General features: G+C 38.4%; 1 pseudogene; it reads right to left on the bottom strand.

Moving 5' to 3' along the window:
- Nucleotides 1-300: 300 nt before the first annotated feature.
- On the bottom strand, nt 301-650 carry LOC115864717 (small ribosomal subunit protein eS26 pseudogene; annotated as a pseudogene).
- Nucleotides 651-8,785: the final 8,135 nt, after the last annotated feature.

Below are 8,785 nucleotides of genomic sequence, written 5' to 3' on the forward strand. Positions count from 1 at the left end.
CTCCATCCCACCCCTCTAGGTCATCACAGAACACTGAGCTGATCTCCCTATGCTATACAGCAGCTTCCCACTAGCTATCTGTTTTACACATGATAGTGTACTACTGTCTCAATTGGTCCCACCCTCCCTTTCCCGCACTGTGTCCACAAGTCCATTCTCTATGTCTGCGTCTCTTTTCCTGCCCTGCAAATAGGTTCATCAGTACCATTTTTCTAGCTTTTTTTCTTTTTTTAAGTCTAACTTCCAGGTTATTGTCTTTTCAGAGAACAGTAGTTCTTCAGTCTCTAAGGAACTAACTCCTTACAGGGGCTTTGGTGGAGGTTGTGGGGCAGCTCCCGCAGGTCTAAATCTGGGTGAAGGTGTTTGGTCCTTCCAGGCTTCCCAAGAAGGAGAACTATTCCTATCTTACTGTGAATGGCACAACTCACACAGTAATGTAGTTTCACATACAGCTTGGGAAGCACACAGGCATGGAAAACACTCGCTTTGGAAATGTCCCTGATGGCTTCACCCTCTACTACGTTCCAGACGTCGAACTTCTTAACGGCCTTGTCCTTGGGCACGCATTAGGCACAGCTGGTGCACGGAATAGGCTGCTCGTGGCCACAGCCCTTTTTGGCACAACCATTGTTCCTTCTTTCCTTGGTCATCTTGGAAGTGAGGAGGCAAGAGAACCTCTTCCTTTCTTGATGTAGATCTAACGACCTTTATCATTTTCTTTCTCTCTAAAGAACTTTCTTTAAACATGTCTTGCAAGGCAGGTCTACTGACAACAAAATCCCTCAATTTTTGTCTGTCTGAGAGAGCTTTTATTTCTCCTTCACTTTTGAATGGTAATTTGAAAGGGTACATAATTCTAGGTTGGTGGGGGTTTTCTCTCAGCCCTTTAAATATTTCACTCCACTCTCTTCTCGCTTGCATGGTTTCTGAGGAGAAACGATGTAATGGTTTAAATTTAAACCATGTAATGGTTTAAATTTAAATGATGTAAATCTTTCCTTTGCTCGTCTATAGATAAGGTGTTTTTTCCCCTCTTTCTTCTTTCTTCTTTTATCGTTGATTTTCTATATTTGAAAACGATATGCCTAGGTGTAATTTTTTTGGCATTTATCCTGCTTGGTGTTCTCTGAGCTTCATGAGTCCGTAGTATTCTGTCTGACATCAATTTGGGGGAATTCTCAGTCATCATTGTTTCAAATATTTCTTCTGTTCCTTTCCCTCTTTCTTTTCCTTCTGGTAACCCCATTATGCATATGTTATGCCTTTTGTAGTTGTCTCACTGTCCTTGGACATCCTGTTCTGTTTTGGGGTGGTTTTTTTTTCAGTCTTTGGTCTCTTTGCTTTTCAGTTTTAGAGGTTTCTATTGATGTATCCTCAAGATTAGAGATTCTTTCCACAGCCAGGTCCAGTCTACCAATAAACTGATCAAAGGCATTCTTCATTTCTGTTACAGTACTTTTGATCTCTAGCATTTCTTTTTAGTTCTTTCTTAGGGCTTTTATCTCTCTGCTTACACTCCCCATCTGTTCTTTCATGCTGTCTACTTTATTCATTAGAGCACTTGGCATATTAGTGATAATTGTTTCAAACTGCTGGTCAGATAATTCCAATATCCCTGCCATGCCAGGTACTGATGCTTGTTCTGTCTCTCCAAATTGTGGGGCTTTTTTTGTTTGGGGGTGCTTTTTTTTTGCCTTTTAGGAGGATTGTAACTTTTTCTTAATAGCCAAACATGATGTACTGAGCAAAAGGAATCGCTATAAATAGGCTTTTAATGTTCTGGTGGGGAGGTGTGTGTTACGTCTACGATTAGGTCTCAGTTTTTTAGTGGGTCTATGCCTCTGGTCTGTGAACTGCACAAGTGTTTTTTAGTTTTTTTCTCTTCTCTTTTAGTTGGAACAGGATAGCTAGAATGGGCTAGAGTTGAGTATCATGCCCTGTGTCCTCCCCTTATAGATCCAAGAAGAGTTGTTGATTTTGCAGTTTGTTCAACATTTACTTGTTGTTAGGATGGAGTAGTAACTTCCAAGCTCCTTACATGCAGAACCAGAAACTGTATTCATAAGTTTATTAAAAATCTTTAGTGATGGACTTCCCTGGTGGTGCAGTGGATAAGACTGTGCTCCCAATGCAGGAGGCCTAGGTTCGATCCCTGGTCAGGGAACTAGATCTCACACACATGCCGCTACTAAGAGTTCGCATGCTGCAACTAAGGAGCCCACCTGCCGCAACTAAGACCCGGTGCAACCAAAAAAATAAATAGTTTTTAAAAAAATCTTTAGTGGCAAAAACTGGGTTTTAGTCTGTAAAACTCTGAATATTATCAACCACAGAGAAGATGAGAATGCCATTTTGAGCTTAGACAGATTTTGAGAAAACAATATCTGAGTTTCACTTTACTCACTAACCTGGAGAATTGTAATTCAAATTGTAATTCAATACCCAAATGTCATGTTATTGTGTATACTGGGCTAAGGTACATACCCCTTGTATGATATAACTGTGTGGATAACTTGTACATTTAACTTGTCAGTACATACGTACTGACACATACTAGGTACCCAATAAACAGCAGCTTTTAGAATTATTAGGTAAATAGTAAGTGCTTAATAAAGATTTGTTCATTTAAAATATGAAAAATAGACAAAATGGTATTTCATTATTAATACTTATAAATTTTATTTCTCACTGAAATAACTAGGCTCTTTAGCTGGAACCACAGTTAATAAGGGAATTCCTCTCCAATTTTTAGGGTTTACTTTCATTCTGAATTATTCATTTACTTCTTTGCAGTGACATTTCAAATTAGTAATGTGTCATCTTTCAACTGCTGACATCATGGAATTTCCTTGTCTCCGGACATTGCTGCAGATAGGGAAAAAAAAATACAACGTGTTTTTAATTTACTCATTTTTTAAAAAAATTTTAGATACAACTAATTCTTTTTAATAGTTGCACAATTTATTCATTTTAACTTAGTCTTTTACCAGCGGTTGAAGTATACTCACTGTTGTGGCCTCTCCCGTTGCGGAGCACAGGCCCCGGACGCGCGGGATCAGCGGCCATGGCTCACGGGCCCAGCCGCTCCGCGGCATGTGGGATCTTCCCAGACCGGGGCACGAACCCGTGTCCCCTGCATCGGCAGGCGGACTCTCAACCACTGCGCCACCAGGGAAGCCCTGAAGTATACTCTTAAATGAGAAAACTCGCTTGTATTTCTATTTTTTCTATTTGCTGGACTTTTTTTTGAACAGTGTATATCATGGCCTTTGGGATATCAATGGCCACAATTCAGCACAGTTCTGTTATAGAACATCCATGGGAACAACAATGAAATCATTGTTTATTTGTTAATAGAGGGAGCTGGAAAAGTGATTTTTGGTAGACACTAAACAGGACTTAATATAATTTTATGTTAAGCAGATATATTTCATGAATAAAAGTGCTTAATGGAGTACATGGGAAAGAGATTCTGTACAATACTCTTCCTTTTAAATTCTTAACCACTATATTTATTACTTCAACAATTTCTACCACTCCATGTCTCAACCTACAAAGTATGCTATGGTCTTGGTGAGAGATTAATGAGAAAGCAAAAAGGTGTCCTAGAATTTATAGTTACATTTTGAAAGTTTACAAAAGGTATTAAAATTTCTGAAGGATGAATTGTTTAGAATGTTTAGAAAATTAATATATAATTTTGTCAAAACAAGCCTGAAATTTAATAAGTCATTTAAGTCATTGTTTTGATCTCATTCTCTTTGCTAGCTATTTTCATTTAGGACAATATCTGGGATGCCAGGGAGAGGGGGGTTCTGTGAAGGGCTTGTCTAAGCGGGGGTGTGCAGGGGTGTGCAGAGAGGGTGTGTGAATGTCCAAGGAGATTTACTGGGTCAAAGAAGATGTGCACATGATTCCATGCTGTGCCCAGTACACAATGGCAACCAGAGTCCATCTGGACACTGCTTCTAGGAAGGCTTACTCAGACCACCCTACTCATCAGGTTTTCTTGACCTCAATCTTAGGAAGTACACAAAATGCTTATTAAAACCTAAGTAAGAAAATTAATAGAATTACATGTTTTATCCTTCATGTAAAATGAGAGAGGAGAAAAATATTTTTTCTTTAAACTATCTTCTTATTCATCTTTTCTGTATTGTAGCTAAGACAACTCACATGTATAATTCCACTTTTATAAGACATTGTACCTTATAAATGGCCTCATAATTGTGCTATAGATGTAAACGCTACAGAATTTGTCCAGGAGTGAGACAGTTATCTGGTTCCACATTCGTTACTGTTCCCTCTGCATTTTCCCACCTAAGCCTGGGTTTTATAGAATGATCGCCCTGCTCCGATCCTTCCTTCAGACCTCATTTCCCAGGTGAATAACACTCATCACAATATTCCCATGGACGAAGGGAGAGTCCACCAAGAACAGACAAGCCAATCCCAGCCCACGGTAGGGAGGGCTTTCTTCATGGTGTCGGCAATCTTGTCCTCATCCAGCTCTGAAGAGATCATACAAAATGAAACACATGTTCAGATAAGAGATTCATGTCTCAATCTTTTTTTTCCTTTGATATGCATGTAAATCTTTTTTTTTTTAATTGGGGTATAGTTGTTTTACAATGTTGTGTTAGTTTCTACTGTACAGTGAAGTGAGGTAGAGTTCTCTGTGCTACATAGCAGGTTCTCATTAGTTATCTATTTTGTACATATTAGTGTTGTTAATTTTTACCAAGGTAATTTATTTATTGGTAATTTTTTTAAAGTATCAAATCTATATAATAGTTTCATGGGAAGTATTTTTAAAGTACTTTAAAAACAGTGCAATCCCGATTTTACATGATCATTAAAGTCAGTAAAATATTTTAGTGCTTGTTTCCTTCCCTGAAGAATGCAGAATTTCAATCATTTTCAGTGAAAAAAAGAATAAGGATTTCCCTGGTGGTACAGTGGTTAAGACTCTGTGCTCCCAAGGGGGCCCAGGTTCTATCCCTTGGAAGGGAACTAGATCCCACATGCATGCCGCAACTAAGGAACTGGTGGTCTGCAACTAAGGAGCCCGCCTGCCTCAACTAAGACGCAGTGCAACCAAATAAATAAATATTTAAAAAAAAAAAATTGGTCTTAGCACTCATTTAAAAAATGGAGTTAGTAGACATCATTACAAAAATTTTTAAATCTGATGTATGAAGATACATAATTCTATATGTTTAAAAAGAAAATAAGATTCTTCTATAAAATAATAATTCTAATAACTGAACTTAGAATACTTAGAAACAAGTTAGAAGAGCATGCCTGATGCAGTATCAAAACTAATATAAGACTTATGTAGTATTTTTTACTAAGTTCAGAAACGTAAAGCGCTTCTCCCATCCAGCACACACGGCCCTATATCAGTCAAAGAATATTTCACTGATGCCGTTCCTACAAAGGAAAGCACGAGTGCTAAAAATTCCAGTGCTTATGAAATACATAAATATTTTGTTTTATTCCAGGGAATATTTTCTAAAATTCAGACAATGTAACAACGGGAAATAGAAATAAATTCCCTTATTTGAACTTCCTCTATTCTGATAAAGAAGTTTTTCTTATTTCTTTTTCAGAAGAGATCAAAGAAGTAGCTGCCTTTTAGAGTTAACTCATGACTGGCAGTTACCTACTTCGTTCATCCTCATCAGAAGTTTGCCTTCATTCCTTTTGTACGATTGTGATAGGTTACAATCCTTTTATTGAGCGTATGGCTTAGATCCTCTGTAGGGCCAGTGAGCCCCCTCCCCAGATCTGAACAGGCAGGCAGAGATTCCCTTCAGCTCTGCACTTGGCAGTCATTTCACACAAGGTGCAACGTTTACCAAAGAGAATTAGAAAGCTTTTCTCTACTTAAATATATTCTTGTTAAATAATGTGTTTTGGAAGAAAATAAATGTTTACCTTGCATGTTGATAAAATTGGGTAAAGTTAAATTTCAAGTCCTTCATTTGAAAGTAATCACCATTAAAGAATTGTTTAGCAGATCTGCTTAACCCTGGACGTGAACTCAACGATGGATTCACCAAAGACTAGGGAACAAAATCTCTCCAAGTATTGATAGTACATTAGGAATTTTCTCTCTCAGAAGGCACTATCTCGGCATAGTGTAAAGAATTCCCTCTTTTGATTCCCTGTGGGTCTTGGTTACATGGGATCTGATTGTAACCATTAAACAAACCTCCTTGGATACTCAGCCTCTATTTTCATGCCTGGCTGGAGGGAATAATGGCCCCGTAGTCACTGCAGCCTGCTGTGTGGTTGCTGGGAGAGTGGATTAGCTATGCCTGTTTTGGTTTTGAATGAATATACCCCCGGGCAAGCCATGCAGCCAAAATAGTTTGTTAGGTGGCACATTTATAGAACTGGTGGCTCACCCTTACAAACACCCTATATTCCTATGGGACTCAGATTTCTTTATCAAAAATGCACAGACATCAAAAATACTCAGCCACTATGCTCTACACCTGAAACTAATATAATATTATAAATCAGCTCTACTTCAATAAAAAAGATGTGATATATATACAATCAAATATTATCCAACCATGAGAAAGAAGTAAATTCTGCCATTTGTGACAACATGGATGAACCTGGAGGACATTATGCTAAGTGAAATATTGATAAGGCAGACAGAGAAACACAAATACTGTATGATATCACTTATCTGTGGAATCTAAAAAAGCCAAACTGATAGAAACAGAGAGTAGAATGGCAGTTAACAGGGGCTGGGGGTGAAGAAAATGGGGAGATGTGGGTCAAACTTTTAGTTATAAGATGAAAAAGTTTGGGGGATCTAATGTACAGCGTGGTGATTATAATAAACAATGCTGTATTATATACTTGAAAGTTGCTAAGAGTAGATCTTAAATGTTCTCACCACAAAAAAGAAATGATAAGTATGTGAGGTGATAGAGATGTTAGCTCACACTATGGTGGTATATATATCATTTCACAATATACGTGTATCAAATCAACACGCTGTACATCTGAAACTTACACAATGTTATATATCAATTATGTCTCAATAAAGCTGATAAAAGATTTAAAAAAATGCACAGACATAGGAGCAGCTCTCATAGCATAAGCCTGTCTTTTTTTTTTTTATGGATTTAATTAATTTATTTATTCTTGGCTGTATTGGGTCTTCGTTGCTGTGCGCGGGCTTTTCTCAAGCTGTGGCGAGCGGGGGCTACTCTTCGTTGTGGTGCATGGGCTTCTCATTGCGGTGGCGTCTCTTGTTATGGAGCACGGGCACTAGGCACGTGGGCTCAGTAGTTGTGGCTTGTGGGCTCTACAACACTGGCTCAGTAGTTGTGGCGCACGGGCTTAGCTGCTCCGTGGCATGTGGGATCTTCCCGGACCAGGGCTCGGACCCGTGTCCCCTGCATTGGCAGGCGGATTCTCAACCACTGCGCCACCAGGGAACCCCCAAGCCTGTCTTTCTTACTTCATTTCCTCTTTCTATCTTTTGAAAGAAGAGAAGAATGTAAGGACATGTCCACAAGCCTTTATGTCGTTCCATTCCTATAACATCTCCAGGAAAATCAGACCAACTAGTTTATATGAATAATCTACATCAGGAGATTAATAATCAGTGAGGCCAGCTGACTCTGAATTTTGTGTTTCATATATTACTCACAAAAAAGGTATTTGCCTGAAGTCTCTTTGCCCAGCTAGTGGCCTTCCCTGAGCTCTTCAGTAGACATGAGTATATTCTCTGAACAGTCGGGGGCCGATGAGGGATATGGGCAGGGGAAAGGTGTGTGGTTTCTGCGGGGTCCCTGGAGTTCCAGCATCAAAAGTCCTGAGAACTTGGGGGAGGAGTCAGCCCCACTCAAGCCAAGGGTGGAGATAACCTAGGTTGTGGGGAATGAATTTTCAACTTGGTCTGTTATACTTAAAGCAGTTAGGAGGATGGCCTTCTCTTCAAATGGAGGTTTGTATACCTAAAGGTCTGTTAATCATGTCCTGGAAGAAGAAACTAAGTCTGAATTAAATCTCTCTCAAGACAATACACTTCTACAAAATTAGACAGAGGGAGTAGTCAAAAATTATTTTGGAAAATTAGTAGCTGGAATAGTTAAAATTCCGATAGTACCAATTCTAGTAAAGAAGTACTCCAGTAAGTTTCCCCTACTGCCATATGATGATTTTCCCAGAGATACTGGGTGAGTGGAATGAATTTCTTTAGCTAAAGGGAGTATATGTTCAATCCAATACATACCATACTAACTATATCAATATAATAGAGATAATTAATAATATATTTATGTATAAGGAACTCACCAATTTCCAGAGGAAGTTGAAAGGATTACATCTTCTTTTATTTTTCTCTATTAAGGGAGAAAGGATTAGAAGTCTAATTTCATCTTTCCCTTTTTGTTTTTCACCCAGAAAATACAGTTTTTCTTTCTTTCTTTCTGTACGTATTTAGTTATTCTTGACTTCCCTCCAGGTTCAAGTAGCTGATTTCTATTTTTTTACTTTGTTACTTTGTTTTCCCACTTCTTCTTAAGCCAGTCAGCAACTGTGGCTCTGTGATTTTTGCTTTGCTGTTGAAGCTTTTCTAGAGATGAAGTGATGTAGGCTAGAGCATGTATCAACAACTCTGCAGACTTCCATTTAAGTTTGCCTTCTCTCAAAACTTTTATTCACATATAAGAATATACCCATACCCATACACAAACACAAGCACTTATGGGAATTTTCTATTTAAGTAAACTGATTTGAGTACTTTTTAATTTAT

Source organism: Globicephala melas, chromosome 2 (genome assembly GCF_963455315.2).
Source record: "Globicephala melas chromosome 2, mGloMel1.2, whole genome shotgun sequence".
NCBI lineage: Eukaryota > Metazoa > Chordata > Mammalia > Artiodactyla > Delphinidae > Globicephala > Globicephala melas.